The sequence below is a fragment of the Oryctolagus cuniculus genome, chromosome 9, assembly GCF_964237555.1.
Source record: "Oryctolagus cuniculus chromosome 9, mOryCun1.1, whole genome shotgun sequence".
Classification (NCBI taxonomy): domain Eukaryota; kingdom Metazoa; phylum Chordata; class Mammalia; order Lagomorpha; family Leporidae; genus Oryctolagus; species Oryctolagus cuniculus.
In genome coordinates this window covers 79870400-79895871 of record NC_091440.1, presented here as the reverse complement: position 1 = coordinate 79895871, position 25472 = coordinate 79870400, and the positions used below count along the sequence as shown (strand labels likewise).

Below are 25472 nucleotides of genomic sequence, written 5' to 3'. Positions count from 1 at the left end.
AAAAAAAAAAAAAAACCTAAATGAAAGATCTCTGCGAGTGAGATCCCAGTGGAAAGAATGGGCCATCAAAGGAGGTACCTTTCTCTGAAGGGAGGAGAGAACTTCCACTTTGACTATGACCGTGTCTAAATAAGATTGGAGTCTATGAACTCAAGAGGCTTCCATAGCCTTGGCAGCTCATGACAAGAGCCTAGGGTGATTACTGATGCCATAAACAAGAGTGTTAATTTGTTAAGTCAACAACAGGAGTCACTGTGCACTTACTCCTCATGTAGGATCTCTGTCCTTAATGTGCTGTACATTGAGATTTAATGCTATAACTAGTACTCAAACAGTACTTTACACTTTACGTTTCTGTGTGGGTTCAAACTTAATATATGCTAAACTGATCTCCTGTATATAAAGAGAATTGAAAATGAATCTTGATGTGAATGGAAGGGGAGAGGGAGCGGGAAAGGGGAGGGTTGCGGGTGGGAGGGAAGTTATGGGGGGGGAAGCCACTGTAATACATAAGCTGTACTTTGGAAATTTATATTTATTAAATAAAAGTTAAAAAACAACTGATGCTGCAGAAATACAAAGTATCATTAAGAACTGTTGTGAACAAGTATATGCCAAGAGATTGGAAAATTCATTTAGTTTCCTATGCCTCTTGCCATTCCTTACTATTCCCTTATGTTTAACAACTTGGCTGCCTTGGTTCATTCTTGAGGGTAGGTTGTTTTGTTTTGTTTTGTTTTAACAAATTAAAGCCTGAGTCTCAGCTCTTAGCATTTGTAGTGTGATGACTTAAGTGGCCTCATACTGTGGGTGGAGTAGAAGCTTTATTTACCTTTCTATTAAGATTCAGAACAAGTTGTAATTAGCCACCACCCCCCTTACACACCCCAACTGATTACTTTATGAGCTTGTAAACTCTGATATTAGACTCCATTTACTGAGGAATAATTAACAATATAGCTCTATTTGATTTCCCAAAGGTTAATTCAGGACCCTGATTCTTAAAATCCTTCACGATTAGTTTGGAAATTAACCAAACTTCAACGTCAGTTTCCACTCATCTTTGCTAATTCAATGGATCATTTGATTGTTGAAAGATTTTCAAAGCCCTAAAAAGACCCATAAATACTAGAGGAGTTAAAAAAGATAATAAGGGCAATGAAGGTATAATTCCTATGGAACAAAAGCTATTTGTATAGTCTTATGGGAAAACGAAATATTTTTTGCTGTATTTTCTTTTAAGTGAAGAATAAAAGTGACTGGCAGAGTAAATTCATTGAAAAGGACCAGCCAAACCCAGGTGGCAGGTGAGTCTCTCACAGATACTTGTTTGATTTGTAGGTTTATAAATTATAGCCTGTTCACCTCCATCATCATTTTCAAAGTCATGGTCAGCACATCTAAGATACAGATCACAAATTTCCACATAGAATCATGAGCAATCAGAGACTTAGAGTACATTTTGCATTTTTGTTTGTTTGTTTGTTTTTTCTGTTTGTTTGCTAAGATTGGAGTCCTATGTGCTCATAGCAGGTGACAAAAATGGTCTGTGGAAGCTCAGCAGACCAACTCTTGCCTCCTTTATTCCATCTTTCCCCATTATAGATATGAAGTTTGTAACAGATACATATTTCTCAGTCTCTAGTATTTATCATCCTTATTCCGTAATTTTTTATAAAAATTGTATCCCAGTCTATATACTAATCTGAATAAAGCTTGTTGATTTGACTCTCTTTAAAATTGTGTCAAGTGACATACATGAATGCAACTATCCTAGCATCCTATGGAAAGCCAACTAGAAGCTGAGGAACAGAGTGTTTGGATGGAGGAAAAATCTTAGACCAAATCAGAACTATGACTTCATTTTCTCCTTACATTGATTTTTTCCAGGATGCTCTTTATGGGCAAAATAGTCCATCAAAAGACATGCCTGAGTTCTACAGCAAGTACAGCTGTGACCACTTTTACGCATTATATCAGTTTTCATTTAGACCTTTGTGGCATATTCATTAAGCACTTAGTATGTGTCAGGCACAATGGAAGGTATGGGAGACATAGCCAAGATCTAGGGTGATTAAAAACTTTGTCTAACAGAACTTACATATCTGTTTAGGAGCTAGACAATTGTGAAGTGTGCAAAAAGTCAAAAATAAAGCATGTGGTTAGGATAAGAAGGGAATGAAAAGGGCCCCCTGGTCAATAACATCTTTAGTGGGTGGAGGCTCAGAAAAAGCCTCTCATGGGTAAGCATCCCATGCCACACTGGAGCACCTGGTTTCAATCCCAAGCTCCAGCTCCTGACTCCAGTTTGCTGCTAGTGCAAACTCCGGATTCCTTCTACACACGAAAGACCTAGACTGCATTCTCAACTTCGGGCTGCGGTTTCCACCTAGCCCAAGCCATTCTGAGAGGGAGCATTCTATCTATCATCTATGTCTATGTATCTATCTATCTTTCTACCTATCTATGTGTGTTTGTGTCTGCTTCTCATGTTAATTAATTAATGAAATTCAAAAAAAGCATCTTGAGAAAGATGATATTAAACCTGAGACCTGAAGAATTAGAAAAAGAGCTATTCACACTATTCTAACAAACTTCAGTAGTGCCACTCTTTATTAAAAATGAATTCATTAGAGAAATACCAATGCAAAACAGGTAACAGAGACATAAGAGATGCATTCTAGTAGAAGTTAGGTAGGGCTTCACCCTTGCTCACTCAGCTGCTCTTTTAACCACCTGTATCCCCAAGGTCCAAGATCCTCTCTTGGAGTCCTTTTTTCTAGTAAAAGAGTTATTGACTTGCCTCAATAAATAGGCCTAAAAATAATGATCCAGAGAGCCTGTGTTGTGGCATAGCAGGTTAAGCCACATATTGGATCTCTGATTCAAGTCCCAGCTACTCCACTTCCAATCCACTCCCTGCTAAGAACCTGGGAAATCAGTGGATCATGGCACAAGTACTTGCATCAATGTCATCCATGTGAGAGATCTGAATGTAGCTACTGGCTCCTGGCTTCAGCCTGACCCACCCCAGCTGTTGCCATCATCTGGGGAGTGAACCAGTGGATGGAAGATCTGTTTCTCTATGCCTCTCCCTCTGTCACTCCGAATTTCAAATAAATAACAATAAATATTTTTTAAATAAGCTAAAGAACTCTGTAGAACACTTCTTGAAAATCACTGACCTGAGCCGGCGCCGCAGCTCACTAGGCTAATCCTCCGCCTAGCGGCGCCGGCACACCGGGTTCTAGTCCCGGTCGGGGCGCCGGATTCTGTCCCGGTTGCCCCTCTTCCAGGCCAGCCCTCTGCTGTGGCCCGGGAGTGCAGTGGAGGATGGCCCAGGTGCTTGGGCCCTGCACCCCATGGGAGACCAGGAAAAGCACCTGGCTCCTGGCTCCTGCCATCGGATCAGCGCGGTGCGCTGGCCGCATCGCGCTGGCCGCGGCGGCCATTGGAGGGTGAACCAACGGCAAAAGGAAGACCTTTCTCTCTGTCTCTCTCTCTCTCACTGTCCACTCTGCCTGTCAAAAAAAAAAAAAAAGAAAAAAAAAAAAAAAGAAAATCACTGACCTGGGTGAAACTAATAAGCAATTGCTCTGTGTTGTGCTGCACTGTTAATTGGACATGGAGACATATATTTTTACAGCTGAGCCTATGCTTAGCACTAATATGAATTTCGGTCTTTCCATTTTTTAACTTGAAATGGCAGATACACACAGCACAGCAATCATGTTTGCTATGTGATTTCCTATAGTTCTAGGCTCTATTTCTTAACTAGAATGATGAATACCTGTACTAATATTAGATCATTAGCTGTTATGTGGAATCTTCTTAATCATATCTAAATAGAGTCAACCATTATTCAACATTGAGAGCTTAAGACGTCCCCCTGGACATTAGTTTGGACATAATGGGAGAAGGCTTCCATGCCCTCTGCTTTTTTTTTTTAAATTTATTCCTATTCTGTACTGTATGAAACTAACAAGAATGAAATATGTCTAAAAAGAAAAGTACTTAATTTATATTGGTTACAGTTATTATTGCTAATTAGTAATGGTAGGAATATCCAAGCATGATTCAAAGAATAACATAATTAAATCACTCCTACTATGTTGTTGGAAGCACTATTTTCATATGTGAAATATCTAACCATTTACTGCACAGTGTCATTTAAATGCAGACTTGCGGACAAGCTTCTAGAGTTTTCTTATAACACCCAATCAAACTATATTTCATTTGTACTGAACATTTTTTAAAGTCATGAATGATTCAAGTCCATCAAGTGCAGGATAACTAAAGATGCACAATTTTTTTTTTCTTTAGGATCACTGGAATTTAAATAAGACAGAGTGCTTTGGTAAACCTATTATAAAAAGATCATAAAAGCATCATATTTCAAATGTCAGAAAGAGCTAATGTTCCCCTGGTGAAATCCAAATAAACGTAAGCCATTTCCAGCTTTGATCTCTGGCTTAATTTTACTAGAACTCCATTTTAACAGCCTGTGCCTAGCATTTTAAAGACCAAGTTGCTAGTCACCATATCTAAGTTGCAACATAAAAGAGAGTGAAATGAATTAAATCACTATTCCACTTGATAAATACTCAAGGTCAGGTATACTTGTGAAGGAAAAGTTGTGTACAGTGAGTTGACAGCAAAGGAAGGAACAGTTTTTTAAAGTTTATATATGTATGTTTATAAAATATATATGTATGTTTATATATGTACGTATGTAAAAAGTTTTTATATGTAGCAAAGCTACAAAAAGAAAGAAATAGAAACAGAAAGAGTCTTCTTTCTCCAGGGCTGGTGCATGCTGATGCCAGGAGCCCAGAATTCCATCTAGGTTTCCTACATGGGTGGCCTTGACCCAAGTACTTGAGCCTTCAACTGCCACCTCCCATTAGTAGGAAGCTGGATTGAAAGCAAATCCATGTCATGAACACAGGCACTTCAATATGGGATGTGATTGTCTCATGAGGCAGCCACAATGCCCATCTGAAAAACAGATTTGTAATAAGCAGGAGTTGGAGTTGTAGGAACATAGATTTCTACTAGCATTTCTCTTTATTTTAATGTCTATCCTCTCAGTTAGTTGATTCACCAGTTAGAGGACTCCAAAGTGCATGAATTCATATCCTAACTTCACCATTTAAAAATGGTGTGACTTTGTACAAATTCCTTTCTTTGCTCAAAACCTCTTTTTCATCATTGGTGTGATGCAGATCAGACTTAATTCTGCATAAAATACTAACCACATAAATAATGTTCATAAGTTCTCATAATTATTATAAGGCAAATAATCTTGGGGGGTATGTTATGAAAGTCACTAAGAAAGCTTGTAGATACATAAACATGCATAGAAGAGTCTAGATTTTCAAAAGACTACCAAATACTGAGTTTCTACATCACTATTTAGGATGGGTTAACAGATATTCTCGCCTATGTCAAAACCCTATGGGTGTTCCACAGCTTCTCATCTGTCCAGAGTTTAGGAAGCCAGAGTTATCTGGAGTTTACAGCCACCAATGGATATATAGCCTGCCTCGGGCTTCAGTGGACACAAAATGGCCTCATTGCTGAGTAACTACCTGGCTGGTATCGTTTTCTTCCTGGTCATGCAGGGTGCTGCATCTTTCACTTGGAGTTTACTCTTCCAGAACCCCCAAGTGAGCAAATTAGACACGTTTTCTGGTTGTGATGTGTTGAGTAGACATGGGAGACAAACTGACACAGGGATGTGACAGCAACTTCTCTACTCTACTTGCTATTTAATCTCTCCCATTTGGTTTTTGAAGAGGAAACTTAAAATGTTTCTTTGAAAACCTTGGCCACTCTTAGTGGTTGATACAGGACGATTTCATGCAGATGGGGTCTCAGAGTGTAGCATCTGGATAGAGCTTCACAGGGTTGAGTTTTAGACCAACTTTCCTGTAGGTCTTTCTTCAAGTTTCTGAAAAAGCAACCACTTGATAGTTTTTCACTGTTTTGGTGTCATTAGTGTAGGTATTAATTTACCTCAACAAACAACCCCCCAAAGTGATTTTGGTAGGTTTTCTTAAGCAAATGGGAGGAGACAGATGGTGACCCAAATTCTACTATCTTTTCCTATTGCCATGATATTGCCTTGAAAAGTCCAGGAGGCAACTGACATCTCCTGCTGATGGCTTTCATTCCCCTTGTCTTCTCTGGCTGTGACCTCAGGCTTCTGGAGGGCACCAAATCTCACTCACACTTGCCTCCTTGCATCTTTGCCCTCTTTCGTCTGTGTGCTAAGACAGACACAGAAATCAACCCCTCTCTCAATCCCTCCAAAAGTGCTCAACCAAGATATTTAGTGTATAGCAGATTTTACTAAAGAATAGAAGACAAGCATGTTATGTGCTACAGATATTCAAACACCAAAATCCAATATAATCTTCCCTTTAGAAAATTGCTTATTGACTCTTTACATTAAATGTGTTCTAAACTGTGGCTGTGTTAGCTGTTGTCTCTCTTCCCTTTCTACCATCCCCTGTGCTCTTCTCCTCTTCTACTCTCTCATTGCTTCCTAAGTCTTAAAAATGTAAACCACTCATGCCACTTATTATTCAAACAGGCAACTTTCTGAAATCCTACCACCAAAGTATTCCTTTGTCCTTTGACTATCTAAACCTTGTTTTGTGCTCTACTAAACAATAAACTGTGTACACTAGACAGGAAACACAGCAATATAAGGATTTATTTTTCATTTATTGTGAGTTATGCCACCTTCTCCTTTGAAAGTAGATGCATGTCTATTCATCTTGAGGTTTTAGTTAATTTCTTTTTCCTTTTTAACACCTGATATTGAATTGTTTTCATTTTGATTTGATCTTGAGTCTCAAGAAAGTACTAATGCATTTATAAATTTTTTAAACTTTTAATATATTTTATTATTTCAAAGAGAGAGAGAGAGAGAGACATAAAGAACAAATCTCCCATCTGCTCATTTATTCCCTGCATGCCCACAACAGCTGGGACTGGGCCAGGTTGAAGTGAGGAACTAGAAAGCAAATCAAGTCTCTCCTTGGGCGGGAGGATCCAAACTACTTTAGTCATCTATACTGTGTTCCAGGGTGTGCATTAACAGGAAGCAGGAATCAGGAGTAGAGCTTGGACTAGAATGCAGGTACACTGATACAGGATGTAGGTACCTCAAACAGCATTTTAACCACTAGGTCAAATACCACCCCTCCTACATTTATGGATTTTACAATTGGTCACACATTGTAGTGTGGAGTAGTTGGGAAAAAAGAAAGCTGTATGTTTATCCACAAATAAATATGATCTCTATTCAATGTTATGCTGCTTTAGTAGACTTGCTAGAATCAAATCCTTGGTCCACTGCACATTGCATATACAACATGAGATCAAACTTTTATATTCTAGGAACTTCAGTTACCTCTTCAGTGATGTTGATAAAAAGAACCCACAAGTCTATTGTGAGGTTTAAGTGAAGTGCAATAGCCAAATGGTATAGATGTTCAACACATGGAGATGAGTAGCTCACAGGTCCTCAAGGTGTTGGTCTAAGTTATATCAGTGAGGTAGCCTGGCTGTCAGCTCTTAGTGTCTATCAGCCACCAAATAGCCTACAGGAACTGTCTACCCATTGTGAACCTTCTGGAAAATGACTCTCACTTACTCAGCAGTGCCTTATACTAAATGAGACACAGTTAAACAGGACATTCAGTTTACCTAGGAACAGGGCCATCCCACAGAGATTTCTACCATCCCCAAACTTCAGAATATCCCTTATTAATCAGACAAACTCCTTCATACTGATTCAATTCCTTAGGAAAAAAATAAAAAAAAAAAAAAAAACTAACAGAAATTCTTCCTGAATCTCCTACTGTACCCACTTCACAGCCCTGAGGGGAGTGGAGATTTTTTTTTTTTTTTAACAGGCAGAGTGGACAGTGAGAGACAGACAGACAGAGAGAAAGGTCTTCCTTTTTCCATTAGTTCAACCCACAATGGCCGCTTCGGCAGGCACACTGCAACCGGTGCACCGTGCTGATCCAAAGCCAGGAGCCAGGTGCTTCTCCTGGTCTCCCATGCAGGTGCAGGGCCCAAGGACTTGGACCATCCTCCACTGCACTCCCGGGCCATAGCAGAGAGCTGGACTGGAAGAGGAGCGACCAAGACAGAATCCGGCGTCCCCACCGGGGGTGCTGGTGCCACAGTGGAGGATTAGCCTATTGAGCCGCGGCACCAGCCATGGAGATGCTTTTTAAGATCCTATTCCCTATTTGACCACTTTCCCCTAAATTTCCTTTTCCCAGGGAGAAACCCATCCTTCGCCTCATCCAACACATCTTCTCAGGTACTGGCCTGGCTCTCCTGCTAGAGCTGGGTGACATCCATTCAAACAATTCTTACAGCACTTTACCCACAAGGAGCACAACATTGCAAAGAATAGAGTTCCGTGTGGCATGAAGCTCTGTTGCCAAGACAGAATTGAAGCTCTTGCTTGATTGTAGCAGTTAACGCCTAAAGAAATTGGGCTTGAGCATACCCATGGTGGCCAAATCAACTCAGGATTCTTGACCACAGCCCTATAGAAATAAAAGCTGCGTCCAAGACCCACTTGTCTCTTTGTTGAACAGCACTTGATATCGCAGAATACACCTGCTTCACTCTTTCATTCTCTAAGATTAGCACAGTGCTGGGCCATGTTAGATGCAAGGTAAATGCTTGCATAAAAGATGTTTTAAGATATGATCTTCTCAGGTTTGAGCCTAAAGGCCTAAATTGTAACAAATTTATTCCTTTTCACGAACTGTCCTTCAAATAATTATGGAAAACTCTAAGCTTACTTCATTCAGTGCAGACATTGGCTACAATTACACCACACATGCACACACACTTACACACAGACACATACAGGTACTTTATCACGTATTTTATAATATTGTGTGCATAAATCTATCATATTTACTCATATTCACACATACACATAAATCCATTTTATCTGTCTTGTATATGCTATATATTCCTTAATAACTTTATTGTACATTGAATAACTATCTAAAAACTAATAAAATAGAAAGTGTGATTTTTAATAAAATAGAACTCATTTGATGTGAAGATTTACCTTCAATATAGTTTTAATGTATTAAATAATATAATTTAGCATCATATAGGCATTCAATAAAAATGCTTAGCTTTAATAAATTTGAATAAAATCATTTGCAATCTTAAATTTGAGTAACCTTTAAGATAAGGAATATCCAATGTCTGAAAAATAAGAGAATGCTTTCATGAATCAAGGATGCCTGTGAATTATTTCTGCAGTAAGATTTAGGCTATAAGTATATTAAATATACTTTTTTTTCTTTTTATTTCAGAGGTTGTTCAAGGATGTGAAAAACGAAAAGATAAACTCTACTGAGTTTACTTTGGCTTGTCAGTTGATGCTGTGACTTGGAAGGAGGAAAGTGTCACAAATCATAAAAAAAATTGTATTTGACAATAAGGTATCAAATCAGGTCAAATGGAGGGGAAAACTGTATTTTGAGGGGATACTATGATTTATTTCCAAAACATGACCCTGGGCCTTTTTTAGTGTTTGTGGGAGATGTCTATTGCATTGCTCAACAGATTTAAGAAAGTTTTCAGTGAGGTGATGGAGCACCAATAATTATGGGATTGTTAAATAAATGTTCAGAAATAGAGAGGGGCACCCTTTACCAGGAAGCAGCCTGCTTTGGTATGTCGGAGGGTAGATCTGGATCTCAATGGTGAGGCATGACAGAGGTGGGCTGTGATGTTTTCTGGGCCACAAACAAAATCATTTACGCTGTTGTCACAGATAGAACAGTTGACCAAATTATCCAGTGTGGAAATTAAATACCCATCATTTTCTACATACCAGATAAATTTGATTTTTAATCTCATTTCTGCCACTTCATAGCCTGTGACCTTGGGCAAGTTGCTTAATGCCACTGAGCTTCATTTTCCTAGTATGTGGAATGGGAATAACACGCTTACCGAATTGAATTGTGAAGGGACACAAACACTCATACCGCAGCAGTTGCTTTGTTAGGGAGATGGTTATGAATGTGTCTCTGGGCCCTATAAATAGATTCAGGGATGGGTTGTTTGTGCAATGGGGAGGAAACCAGAGGCAGGAGTAGGGCTCAGTATTCAGTGGGAACCTAACAGGAGAGAGGACACACTAGACAGGTGAATGGCCAGGAAGGAAACATATTGACCAGATTCCCTTTCTTACTTTTTAAGAATTTATATAGAGGGGAGGAAACAAATTCATGCATTTCCTATAGACAGTTTGAACAGTGTAAGGCTGCTGCAAAACACACCAAACACCGGAGTTAAGGGAAAGGTTTATTGTCAGGTAGGGGAAGCCCGATGGGCTGGGGAGAGAGGTGAGAGAGTCAAGAGGGCAAGAGAGTGAGAGAGAGAGGACTCAGGAGAGAGAGAGAGCAAGAGAGCATTAGAGACAGAGCACGTGTTCGGGAACAGGTCTTGTTAAACCTTTGCAGGGGGCAAGTAGAGAAATAGAAGCAGCAAATCCCGTTAGGGTGGGGGTGGAGCTGACACCTGTAGTTGGGCCATCTGGTCACCTTGCTTTTAGCATTGGCAGAAGGGGCCAGAGCCTAAGATGGTGTCTGGGGCATAGATGGCAACACAGTTAAGACTGTGCCATTTTACTAACCAACAGCATAGTGATACTTCCCACCCTGCACTCCCTCCATCCTTCACTAAATCCCCCGATAAATTCCCACAGCTGTGGTAGTTCGATTTTCCTCGGAAATATAGTCTGAATCTTATCTTCTCACTATCTCCTCTCACCAAAGTCAACTGCAATATACATAGTAGAAACTAAGAATAATAATAGCCATTTCTCCAGCATGGACCCAGAGTAAACAACAAATGCTCCCTTCTTGGGGAACAATTACATTGGAGCCATAATTATGGCCACCTAACTTTCAGAGTTAAGGTTGTATCTGGAATGTCTAGGAGCATTGTTCTAATTCTATGTGGTTCCTGGCTGGGTAGGAAAGGTGCATCCTTTTCACCTTAATTCATATTTCCATAGGATGTACTTCTATTTATAGAGAGTAACCTTATGGTGCCTGTCCACGGCCTTTGCAACATGAAAGAATCCACTGAGTATAGGAGTCTTGTCCTGCTCTTCCAAGGCCATGTTGAATTACAAAATATATTCAACTCTACTAACCAGAATTGAGAAAATGTGAACATAATGTAGGCAATCATTTAAGTATGCCATTATTGACTTCAAGGCGATTGCCTTCTCCTTTACCATAAGAATATCAACCAGGATACATAAAAATACAGGAGAGTAAGATTGTTTACAAGAGATTACTTGGTTTTGTGTTCTTCCTTTTCCATGGAATCACCCACCAGTCCATGCCAAAAGGTATCTCAGATGGGCATATATTTTCTTGCTTTCATCTTTATCTTCTCCCTGCCCAGTGCTCTCGGCCTTTTAAGCCTCTCCCCTCCACTAAGGGCTCTAAGTATCTACCAAGGAACTTCTACTGATATTCCTAAAGGCACTGAGACTCTACTGTATTCCTCAAATTCCAGTTGGTAAGGGGCAGCCTTTATGCCCCTCAACTTCTTCCTACAGGAACCCACCAAATAACATTGCTTTTCTTCATGGATTCTGGCCACGTTCTGGGGGTTGTTATGCTAACAGGGTGAATTTATCCTGTTTTACCAGTGACTGCTGGGTCTGGAGATAAGAAAAACAGAGGAGGGAACTCTTCTTTCCATACTGTATGACAAGGCACTGTCATAATTATATTTTCTAGGTCATAGTTAGAAATCACTGAAAAATCACCTATAAGCATTCTGTTCCTATTATGCTGAGATATGATGTTGGATTTTTAGTTTCTCTATTGTTAATGTTTGGAGAAGCCTGCCTCCATAATGAGAGGATTAGAAGATGGAGACCCTCTAGGTTAGAAGTGTAGTGCCTATAAGAGCATACTCTTCACATTTAATAACGTGTTCTTTCCCAAGCATTATTTGTCTTCTGCACCTTTGCCAGTCACCCTGAGAGTCACTGTCTACTTTGCAAAACTTATAATGAAGGTGAATGGCAACTAGCGGTAGGCAAAATAATCCACATTTTGGAATCGTAACTAAAGTAGACGGGCTTCACCGATATTTGTCAACACACATTGAGTCTTGGACAAGAAAAAAAAAAAAAAAACACCCAACCCATTGTCATAATAATCAGCAGCAATGAAAATTCCTTAAGCCTGTTTCTTTCCATGCCTGAGCTCTCCCACCTCACAAAGAAGCTGCTTTCTCTCCTTACAAAACCTCTACATTGGTTTTTCAGGCCAGAGAATACAGTTTGTACCTTTGTGTTGCGCCCTACAAAACCAGGGAGCAGTGACCTACAGCCCCTGGGCTGGCACTGGAGTTCTTTAAACTGCAGATAATAAGTTGTAGTAGTTAAGAAGGTGAGGGGAGACAGAGTTGAACTTTAGCTGAGATTTTCCCAGCATGTGTTTGCAAAAGCTCTCAGGGGCCACCGCGTGAAGGTCTTACTGCAGCTGGAATTCACTGACACAGAAAGCAAAATCTTCAGAACTTTCTATATTGAACCTGATGAGGTACCAGTCAGTAATATCATGCCTAAGAAGTTCAGAGCACCTCAGGAGCCTTACTAATGAATTGCAGCCTCCTTCTTACAGAATTTCTTATAGGTCATTATACTCAATGGTGTGTGACTCTGTTAAGGAAATGTATTCTACTAGGTTGGGTCCATGAGCAGAAAACAAAACATATATACTGGTGAGTGGCTGAAGGTTGCAATATCACAATACCTATATACCTTACTGTGGTCTTTGGTGGCTAGCCAAACCAATTATATTCTTTCTCTTAAAGAGTGAGAATACAGAGCCAGAAATGAAGCAACACCGAGAGCAACAATATAATATCTAACGTAAATAAAAAGTAACAGGATTTCCTAAGCTAAAAGAACTTATTGAAGGGATATTGGGGTCCCCAAGATGATTGGATCCATGATAATGAGCTTAGAAAACAGGCAAACACCCAGAGATCTCTGAAAAACTGGACAGCAGAAGCATATGGCAACTCAGAAGTGACCTCCAATCATCTACAATAGGAAGTGTAAGATTCAACAACTCCAGGCTCATGAACTGACTATATCAGATGCTTACTCCATGACTACCCAGGTAGAGAATGGTATAGACTGGGGGCAGCTGTGGCATAGGGGGTAAAGCTGCCGTCTGCAGTGCCAGCATCCTATATGGACTCCAGTTCAAGGCCTGGCTGCTTCACTTCCAATCCAGCTCTCTGCTATGGCCTGAGAAAGCAGTAGACGATGGCCCAAGTTCTTGAGCCCCTGCACCCATGTGGGAGACCCAGAAGAAGATCCTGGCTCCTGGCTTCGAATAAACTCAGCTCTGGCCATCGCGGTCATCTGGGGAGTGAACCAGTGGATGGAAGACCTGCCTCTCTCTGCCTCTCCTTCTCTCTCTGTGTAACTCTGACTTTCAAGTAAATAAATAAATAATTTTTTTAAAAAAAGAATGGTATAGACTGGCCTCAATGGTCTTTGCAATGGGAGTTGTATCATAGCCCCTTTGATGATGATATACATTGGAAGGTTTCCCCAAAAAGAGATATCTAAGTGCCGTTGGGAAAAGAGATTGGAACCTCAGTGCACTGCAAATATTTCAAATGCTCATTCTAGTCATTATTTCTGCTGCCTAATCTGCACAGTCATATATTTCTTCCTAAGCCTACATGAAAATCAAAACTAAAAGCCCTGCTGTCTACATGATGCCATGTCCCTCACATTTCAGTAAATTGCTTAACCCTTTTTGAATATTGATTCCAGTCAAATTTTCTTGAACTATTTGATGTAACTCTGAGTTGAGGACTTGTCATTCATTAATTCTCTATGATCATCATAATCAATCCTATTTTAATAGTCACTACATTTCCTATATCTAATGGAAGGACAATTGAAGAAGGAAAACAAGAGAAGTCAAAAACCTATAAACATATAATTAACCATTAAGGAAGGGAGTATGTGTGACAAATACAGTCTTTATTTCTGAAATTATCATTAGCTGTGTTTATGATGTCCGTCTTCTCTCTGAAGTTAACATTAACCCCAGATGGTCAGGGTCTTTAGCCTATTAAACTATCAATTTAATTTCTGATAGATCTTCTCCTTAGATGACCCAGAATATTTTCAGCTGCCTAATTCAATACTATATTTGCCACATTTCCTAAGAGAAGCATTTTTCACTTAAGTACTAAAACATCCAAACCAATGGAGTCAATTTGCATGCTGAATAAAGCTCAAAGCTAGGAACTGCTTCTTAAAAGAAGGTGACACACTTGTGGAAGGGTATAGCTTTGTTCTAAAAATAGGAATCTTTGTCTGGAATGCAGCTGTGATGACTCAAGCAATTGGGTTCCTGCCACCCACATGGGAGATCTGGACTGAATTCTGGTTCCTCTTCCCAGTTCCCCTGTCAACCCTGGCCGTTGTGGAATTTGGGGTGTAAACCAGTAGTAAATGAGGATTCTCTCTGTCTTTATCTATCTCTCTAACTCTCAAATATTAAAAAAAAAAAAAAAAACAAAACTAAAATAGAAACATGGGTCTTCTCCTATGGTTTCCCTATGGAAGACTGCTGTAAGGAATCATAACCTGGCAAAGAATCATAACCTGGCACAAACTCTTCAAACGACATTGAAGGATTATAAGTATGTCATATTCTAGCCCTGCTAAAAATTTCTCTTACTTGAGAATCTTAAAATGAAGAGAACTTTGCGTTTCCTAAAAAATGTCTTGAGAATCAAATGCAAATGCAGTTTATATTACTTCCAAAATCTAAATAAGACCACCTCATTCCTGGGTGTAGACCACAAGCTGATGTGTTTTGTTTTTTTTTTTTAATTTCAGACAAGATATTCCAAAATGTACCAGGATATTAAAATTGCATAAATTTCACTGAGAAATTTATTTCTTTCCTCATTACCAAGCATCTTAGGTACTAAAAATACTTTTTTCCCAAGTGCTATTAACATGATGTCATCAAAATGTGGTATTGGGAAAGCTAAAGCTTCTATTGCTGCAATTGAAGTCCAAAATTGGGAGGCTGATACAGGTTAAACATCTGCCCAGTGAAAGCAAATTCCCATTATGTCCAGATTATAAGAACAAAGCAAAAAGAATTAACAAGTTCAAAAATTTTGTTTCACAGTTGCAACAAATATGATTACATCTTGTGATATTAGATTCAGTTGGAGTTATACTGCCTTAACTGGTGTACTCTCACACTGTGTCAGAAATATGGTAAGATTCTATATTTCTGTATCTTTCAAGTATTTGTTATGGTCCAAAACTTGGTGATTTCCTCAGGAATATTAGAATGCTTTTTGGTTTACTATATGAATATACGTCAATTTCAGTTGAATACCATTGGTCTTTTTGAAAAGTCTCTAATCATAGATCAAAGTGGCAATGATGTCACATATGAATAACAAAAAGGCAAATAACCAAATTAAAAGAGATCTTATAAGCATTTCTCCAAATAAGATAAACAAATGGCTAATAAGCGCATGAAAATATGTTTTGATTTATTTTTCTCCTCTTAAATTTCTCAATTTCTGGCTTCTTTTCATCCCCGATTTTCTTGGGGCAGAGTAGGGGCAGTTGAAGTGGAATTCCAGATATAGTGATTTTTACCATGTTGGTTATTGGATGTTTCTGTGTTGTAGTTAATATCATTGACTTTTATTCTAGAATAGGTTAAGTTACTTTTAATCTTCCTAGGTATTGCTTGTATTATTTGTTACAGACAGTGTTCAGCCTAGTTCTATTACTCCTCACAACCAAGGCAAAATCCTTTGTTTGCTCTACCCAGCACTCTGCGATTTATGAGGTCATTCCAAACTGGCTGGGAGAAATAAAACAACTGCCAGTCTTGTATCAGTGTTGAGCACTACTACTTCTAATCCTTTCATTTATTCCTTTTGCCAACCTTGAATATTAAAGGCATAGAGAGGGTTGGGACACCTTCATTTCTGTCATGGAAATAAGGCAATATTCCCAATGAAGATGGCACATTATTAAGAATTACTTTTAGGGGAGATTAAGGAGAGTGATGGTGAGATGCTAGAATGACAGAATGACAGAAATTCACCCTTGTTGCTTCCAAGAGTTGAGACCTACAGAGATGGCAGTAGGAAAAGCATAACAGAAAGTAGAAGCTGAAATTAAGAGTCAGAGAAGGAAGAATAAAGGTAAGCTGCTCATTAGATGACACAAAATGAGCAGCAGAGAAGGAGAGCTGGATCCTGAACAACTGGAGTGGCTGCGACACTACTAGCTTGCCAGCATGCTGACCTCTGCTCTGTCCTGTCCAGCAATGACTCAGATTGCCACTGTCCAGGATGTCTGGACTTATTGCAGATATGACATTTTTTTCCTTTTAATTCCCATATGTACGTACAGTGAATCCATCCTTACAGAAATCAGATTGAGTTTGCTCCTTCATATCAGAAAGAGCTGGATAAATCCTGGTCTGCTGAACCATGTGAAAATTATGCTAGATTCAGCAAATGCTGGAGATTTTCCAAACAGTATGGATTTCTTAGTTCCAGTGTTAGGAGGATCCCATCCTTAATCTCACTGGGAAACTCCACATTTTCCCAGGCCACACCAAGCTTGCTGTTCTTGTACGTTCATTTTAAGAGATGTAACAGAAGGTATCACTGGTCTATTTCATCCTTGACTTCCCAGAAAGTATGATTCTCTCAAAATAAGTCACTGGGCACAGAATTTTTCACTTTAGTATTTAGATAAATTAAGTGTTCTATTTTGACATTTGAAAATTCAGAAAATCTTCGCCATCTTAAAGGGCTGAACACCATCGAATTTCTCACCAAAGAACCCACTCTTCCTTTAAGCTCAATCAGCTTCGTGAGTTGGGAGTTGTAAAGTAGAGAGGACAATTAAAATCAATGACAATATTTAGTTTCCTGCCAAGAGTAGCTTGCCTAGTTAACAAACTGCACTCAGATGCCTGTGGTGCATGGAGAACACCCCGGGCTAGCTGGCTGCTCAGCTGGGGATGTACTAATTGCTTTTATTAATGAGGAGAGCTCCCTTTCCTGCACTGATATGACTTACACTTCCATCCTATGCTTGGTTGGTAAAGCATAACTACTACAAGCCAAACCACAGTTGGCATATTTTCATCCTCATTGAAATTAGCAGAACGTATTTTGAAGAAAACAACAAGGAAAAGAGTCAGGTTTACATTCCTAATGATTCTTTTAAATCATGATCATTTTAGAGTATAAAACCAAGTTGTTATAAAATGAAATGAACACAACTAGACTTGCCACACTTGACATCTAAATGTTAGAACCTGCTGAGTAGATGCTAGGGTTAGTAAAAACAGTGGATTTGAAGTCCAAAGACCAGGAATCCTGTATCTCTCTCTCCTATTCCTTAATGTGAACTAAACAGCAGCCCTTTTCTTTCTGAAGAATTGATGTTCTCCTACCAAACTATCTTGCAGTCTTGTGACCAGAATCAGATAAGATGCTGCATATAAATAAAGTATTAGAAAAATCCAATAGACTATAATCTGAAATAGGGGGTGCTTACATAAATTCACTGTTTATATTACCAAAATTAGTTCAATTACTGATCAGTGAGTACATATTTATCATAGACCATATGTCCCACTTCATGCATATCAAAAATAGTTCTTGTGTGTGCTCTGACATTTGTCAACTACTCATTATTTAGAAGGACCAATACCTTGGTTAATAGAGGCATTCAAAGCTCAAAGGAAGATACTTCAGTTGCTAGGAACCAGCATTAATAATATGAAAAGGATAATAAGGAACTTCAAAAATGTATAGAAGACACAAGTTAAAATAAAAATATAAAGTTTATTTCTCAACATAAGCTGCAACAAGTTTACAACATTTTTGTACACGAGGTTACCAGCCATTTTGTCCATCTGTGAGGAAGTGAGGGTACTAGGAATTTAATCAAGTCGATGTCATCCTTTTCACACTACTGACTAAAGAAAAATGGATGATCTTTAAATATTTCGTAAAATTGTTAAACACAAAACCAGAAGTAGCCAAAAGTGAAGGTCTTATGATTTCCTATTGGAATTCTTCTTTATAGAATATGTTCATTTAATAAATATAAATTTCATAACCACGTCCCACATGCAACCATCCCATCTCCCACTCCCTCTCCCATCCCATTCGCCATCAAGACTCATTTTCAATATCCTTATATACAGAAGATAAACTCTATACTAAGTAAAGATTTCAACAGATTGCACCTACACAGACACACAAATTATAAAGTACCGTTTGAATAGTAGTTTTATCGTTAATTCTTATAGTACAACACATTAAGGACAGAGGTCCTACATGGGGAGTAAATGCACAGTGACTCCTATTGTTGATTTAACAATTGAAACTCTTATTTATGACATCAGTAATCACCCTAGGCTCTTGTCATGAGCTGCCAAGGCTATAGAAGCCTCTTGAGTTCACAAACTCTGACCTTATTTAGACAAGGACATTATCAAAGTGGAAGCTTTCTCCTCCCTTCAGAGAAAGGTAACTGCTTCATTGATGGCCTGTTCTTTCCACTGGGATATGACTCACAGAAATCTTTCATTTAGGTCATTTTTTGCCACAGTGTAAATAGCTACAAAAAAATAAAATATCTTGGAATAAACTTAACCAAAGATGTCAAAGAGCTCTACAATGAGAATTACAAAACTTTAAAGAAAGAAATAGAAGAAGATACCAAAAAATGGAAAAGTCTTCCATGTTCATGCATTGGAATAACTAATATCATCAAAATGTCCATTCCTCCAAAAACAATTTACAGATTCAATGCAATACCAATCAAAATACCAAAGGCATTCTTCTCAGATCTGGAAAAAATGATGCTGAAACTCATATGGAGGCACAGGAGACCTCGAATAGCTTAAGCAATCTTATACAAGAAAAACAGAGCTGGAGGCATCACAAAACCAGATTTCAAGACACATTACAGGGAAGTTATAATCAAAACAGCATGGTACTGGTACAGAAACAAATAGATAGACTAATGGAACAGAAGTGAAACACCAGAAAGCAATCCAAACAGCTGCGACCAACTTATATTTGATCAAGGAACTAAAACCAATTCCTGAAGCAAGGGCACTCTATTCAACAAATGGTACTGGGAAAACTGGATTTCCACATGCAGAAGTATGAAGCAAGACCCCTACCTTACATCTTACACAAAAATCCATTCAACCTGGATTAAAGATATAAATCTATGACCTGAAACCTTCAAATTATTACAGAACAAAGACTTCTTGGAAAAGACCCCAGAGGCACAGGCAGTCAAAACCAAAATTAACAACTGGGATTACATCAAGTTTTGATGTAATTTGCAACAAAATGGAGGAATCTGGAAAACATCATGCTGAGTGAAGTAAGCCAGTCCCAAAGGGATAAATATCATACGTTTTCCCTGATCTATGACAACTAACTGAGCACCTAACAGGTGACTTGCAGAAGTGAAACTGACACTATGAGAAGCAATGACTTGATCAGCCCTTGTCCTGACTGTCGAGGAACAGCTTACTATTTTATTCTTTTTAGTATTTTCTGTTTCTACTTAATACCATTGTCTTTACTTAACACAGCATTATTCTTAGGTGTTTAAATCCAACTTAAAATTCATCCTGTTAAAAATAAGAGTGGGAATAAGAGAGGAAGGAGATGTACAGTTCATCACACACTTCCCCAGACTTACCCTTAAGGGTAAAGCTAAAAACATGCCATGGTACCCCAAATCCCATTAAGGTGGCATGTACCAATGCCATCATACTAGTTAAAGTGATCAGTTTAGGTTCATAACTGATCATAAAGAAAGTGTCAAAGGGATCACGTAAATAAGACCAGTGTCTGCTAATAATAATGGATAGAATTAAAAAGGAGAGAATAATCCAACATGGGAAACAGGATACACAGCAGACTCATAAAATGACATATGCCCTAAGCAGCTCTCTGGCCTCAGAATCAGCCCTTAAGGCATTCGGATCTAGCTAAAAATCCCATGAGAGAATTTCAGGCATAGAAAGTCGAGACCTATTAGAATTCTTTCTGCCTTTGCTTGATGAGAGGAATGAGCAGGAACATCCTTTATGGAGGAGAAAGACTCTCTAATTGAGCTTTCATGTGTTTTTCTGCTAAAGCTTCAGCAAACTTTCTCAAAAATTTCTCCTGTTGAGCAAATATTATTGTAGTCTTTGGTACACTGGAAAATCAGCAAGCAGCATGAACTGAGCATCCCCAAAAACTGTTATCATGAACTTTTCTCATGACCAATCTGCTTTCACTTTAACTGAACCACTTCTACCTCTTGGTAGCCACCGTCTTGATTGTGCTTTGTCTTCAGGATTGTACTGCTAAAACCACATTTCTTCTGTTACAATTCTTGAAACAAATGCTCTATGATCTTGAGTCTATTTGTTTATAATTTCCATTGAAAGCTCCACTCTTATTTGTAGCTGATCCAGGTGCAACAGTTTTGACATCCAGTGAGCATAAAATTTGCTCTTTTAGTAAGAATTATGTTGAACCAATTGAAAAGTCTATAGGATTCACTATTTTTTCCTAGGTTAGTCATTAATTCCCCTCAACTAGGCAATGAACACATTTTTTCCCTCAAGTTGATATGGATGGTATGCCATTGCAAGCTTCAACTTAAACAGTATCTCATCACTTCTGAAATGAATTATTCATTTGTAAGCCGCTTATTTCTTTGTGGCATTGTTCCCATTAAGTATTCCTAAAGTATTCAAGATTCCATTATTCTTCTATCAAGCTTCTTTGTAAATTTTACATGGCTTCATTTGGAATTCATGTTGCTCTTAAGGGGCTCTTTTAAAACTAATGCCTCAGGACCGGCGCCATGGCTCACCTCCGCCTGCGGTGCCAGCATCCCATATGGGCACCGGGTTCTAGTCCCGGTTGCTCTTCTTCCAGTCCAGCTCTCTGCTGTGGCCTGGGAAGGCAGTGGCCCAGGTGCTTGGGTCCCTGCACCCGCATGGGAGACAAGGAGGAAACACCTGTCTCCTGGCTTCAGATCGGCCTAGCTCTGCCGTAGAGGCCATTTAGGGGCTGAACCAACCGGAAAGAAGATCTTTCTCTGTCTCTCTCTCTCTCTCTCTCACTGTCTAACTCTGTCTGTCAAATAAATAAAAAATAAAATAACATAAAAATAAATTAAAAAAATAATATCTTATCCTTTTTAGGACCTCAAACTATACTCTGGTCAGACATGTTACAACCAATCAGTGCGCGATTATTTTGGTGCCAAAAATGTTGAAATCCATGCATACTTTTTCATCATACACTTTTTTAAAGAACTTTTTGAAAATCTCTTGTAGTTTAGGGAGGGTCACTGTCTTCAGGCAACATTTTCCTTTCAAAAGAAAACACTTCATTTATCATTTGCATAATAATAAATGAAAAGAAAATATTGCACCTTAACACTATTAAAAATCTTAGATAAAGTAGACAAAAATAATTTAGAACAACAGAACATGGGGGAGAAATAGATAAAAGTAGATGAAATTGGAATTTTGGAAGGATGCTGACTGAAATAAGTAGCCACAGTGAAAATGATATTGAGAAGGAGAAGGACTCATTTAGCCAAAAAAGATGGACAGACTTTTGAAATCAGTCTAGAATATCATCTTACAAAGACATTTTTGAAAGTAAGAGTAGCCAATACAAAGATGCAAATTAACTGTTGTGTGCAGAATGCCTAAGTTTATAGCTTACTGTGGAGACTTAGTGATTATTTAAGTCTGCTTGTATATGTAGCTGACAGCGTTATAATGTTTGATTTATTCTTCCAAAATAGTTTTTGTTATAGAATGTCTCACCTTAGAGTTATTTATTTTCTTGTCTGTCTCCTTAAGCAGAGATTGGATTCTTACGGAACAGTGCAAGGTCTTATTCAATTCTGCGTTATTAGCAGCACCCTAGCATAATGTGTATCAGACACTAAAGGCTTACCAAAATGTTTAAAAGAATTGAATTATTTGGAGATTTATCATTGTATCTTCTCTGTATGTGTGTGCATATCTATATCTATATCCATATCTATCTATCTATCTATCTTTCTACACAGCTTTCTTGGAGAAATTCCTTTTGGTTTTAACTTCTTTGGTTAGATATGACAATAATGCTCTAAAATATCAGGAGGGCAACTTTGATAATGTGTTCATTAAACAATGCCCAATGTCTATTCTTGATAGGCTCCATATGAACTCAAATTTAGATAGTAAAGAAAGGAAGAATGGGCTACAGAATTGAGACTGTTTAATTATCCTTACTGATGTAAGAAGCAGGTGGAAGAAAGTAGTGTTGTGTGTAAAAATTAAATATAATTCAAGTCATAATTCTGGACCTTTACAAAGTTAAAATCTGTTTAGAAAAGAAGAAAAAGACAACTGAAACAATTAAGCAACTATAGGATAGAATGAAATCACCCATTTCATTCCATGATGGGAATACTGTGACAATTAGTAAAAAGTGTTACAATTGTTCACTGCAACGAAACTAGTTCAGCCCAACATGTTCTTTTTGTTTAGTTATCCTCAGAAGATTTCCATCCAAATCTCCTTGATTAGTTCCTCCCATCCTGTTAATTTTAAAATATGCTCTGGAATCAGGTGATGTGGCACAAACTTTTAGGACTAGTAGGCTGCATCAGTGGGCTTGATCAACTGAGACATCTTTTAAATATATAAATATATCAGAGATACAATCTTTGAAAGTAATCCATGGTCTCTCTTAATTGAGAATAATATGGAATTTTCTGATACAAATGTTAAAAATGCTTTTCTTCTCTTTGACCATATTTGACTGTTTTTCACTCTGACTATGAATGTAGACAAAGACCAGTGAATGATTGAAAGCAGGGACTCGAGAGAGAGAGAGACTGAAAGTTGACAGATGAAACCTGCCTGATGTTCTTGACAATTTGATTCTTGTCATCCTTGCTTGCTCCAGCACTTCAGGCTCAAGGAAATTGCCATCTTCTCGTCATTAGTTTTAATTCTATTATTCTTGATGACTTTTGTTTTTAGTTGTAAAATATATCAAGGATTTTTTTTTTTATTACTAGAGACACTGAGTGGTAAAGAAGTATCAATATTCCTTTATTATGGAAGTGGGCAATCTACCTGAAGGAGAATTTGAAAAGTGAAAGGTTTTCAATATTTTCAAATTCATTTTCTAAATCCAAATGAAGTTATTGAAACATCTATATATGAAAGCAGAGAGTGTCATACAAAGAATTATTTCATGATTACTTATATCAATTGGCAGTGTTCACACATAAAATTGCTAAAAAGAATGTGCGTATGCTACTCGACAAAAAACTATCACTATAGAGTTTCATATCAAAAAGTCGTGGGGCATATTCAGATAGTTGACTATTAGAAAAGAAAAAGAAAAAAATGAGGGAAAGAAGGAGGGATGGATGGAGGTAGAGAAGGAAATAATTGGTTTTGAAATAATAATACAAAAACTTTGTAATCCATAGGCTTTCTTTCTCAGCATATTTAATCTGGACTATGATTTAAAAAGTAAACAAATTCACACTGCCAACTCCTATATAAAGATAATCCTTCGTCTACTGGTTTTGTGTTTTTCTGTCTTACATGTCTTGCCATCATATAAGTAAACATCATGTGTATGAGACTGGATAGCTAGAAAATAAAGACATAGTCTATGGAACCCACTTCATGGGTTGAAATTATAATCAACCTCTTACCTACTGAATTACTTTGGGAAAATTACCTAGTCTGTCTGTGCCTGTTAGTCTTTTCACACAAAGCCTCAAATTCTTCGACTGTAAATCAGGAATATAATGATAGCACTCACCTCAGAGGAGTTTTGTGAAGTACAATAATACATCTAAAGTATATAAAATATACTGATAATGCGAGTACTCAATAGACACCCCATCTCAGTTTATTGGTCCTATATATCTCTCCTTTCTATTTTGGCAACTTGTTTACTGTGTGTGTGTATGTGTGTGTTGCACACATATTGACTCTACTTCCAAATGAATATTTCTAGGTTCTACCAAACTTACCTACTATGCTTCCCTCTTTCTTATTCCCATTAGGAATAGGAAATAGTGTTATCAGATTGATCTCCATCAACTTGCAAGTCTTCTATTCACATAAACTAGATTAAAAGACAACAGATTGAAAAGAGATATTTATAATATATATTAGCAAAGGAATTATGTAAGTAAATATAAAGGCTTTCTACAAATTGCTAAGAGAAAGACAACTTAATAGAAAAGTGATGTACTTTGTGAATGAATGAAGCCACGCTATGTCCTGCAGACCAGCCCAGCCATAGCAGGATCAGCATCATGGGGAGCAGAAGAACCTGATGCTGAGTCCTGACTCACAAAATCATAAAATATGAAAAATTTTCTAAAGCATTAAGTTTTGGAATCTGTTATAGATCAGTAGATAACCAGATAACTCCCTCCTTCCCAAAACTATTTAATGGGCCTTCAGGACCCATATATAAGTCTGATCCACAAAATATTTTCAAATAATTAAAAATATTTAAAAATTATTACATATTCCCTCATTGTTAAAGCAATACAATGCATAATTGTATAAAACACAATTTTAAGATTTCACTTTAACTGCCTACTCCATTCCTTTCCCTGTCTCAAAGTTAACCATTATTTTTATTGATGGATACTTTGATTATTTATAGGTTTCTTAGCCTGAATAATACAGTGCTATGGTAATAACACTGTATATGTGTGAATTTTTCCATAAATTTTAGATTTAATGAAGTCACATTGCTAAAAAAAATAAAATTATGAAATACAATACAAAATGCTCTCCAAAAAGTTATAATCTTTGCCCATTTACAATGTAACCAATATTTTATAATGATATGTTTCTGTAAAAACTACTCTCCCCTGGATGTGGTCAATCATTTAAGTTCTGCCACTCTGAATAGTGGTAATTCGGTTTTTTAAGTTGATGTTCTCTAGTTACCTGTAAAGACTGTAGCATTCTTTCATGCATCTATTGCTATGTGGATTTCTTCTTCAGTGCATTTATTTTTTATAATAGTTTTGAAAATATTCCTATTAGATTTTTTGACTTGTTCTGATTGGAGGAAGTTCTTTGCATTCTTAATATTAATTTGCTATCTTCTCTATACTTTTTGAATAGTTCTTTGGAGGCTTTTGTTTGTCTTTTATTATTATTTTATTTCAAGAGATATTTATTGACACAGTGCCAGATAATTTTATTGATACTGGGAATGCAGCTGTAAGTAAGAAAAACTCTCACTCACTATCTTGGAAT

The 25472-nt window shown here is 37.8% G+C and overlaps 1 long non-coding RNA gene across 2 annotated transcripts in view; it reads left to right on the top strand.

Moving 5' to 3' along the window:
* The window catches only part of LOC103352083 (uncharacterized), a 30546-nt gene extending 20330 nt beyond the window's left edge, over positions 1-10216 (top strand). For both annotated transcript variants that reach the window (XR_007913726.2, XR_011378656.1), the window contains 2 exons: positions 1244-1307; positions 9372-10216. This is a non-coding gene — a long non-coding RNA (uncharacterized lncRNA). The remainder of the gene's footprint in view (positions 1-1243; positions 1308-9371) is intronic.
* Positions 10217-25472: the final 15256 nt, after the last annotated feature.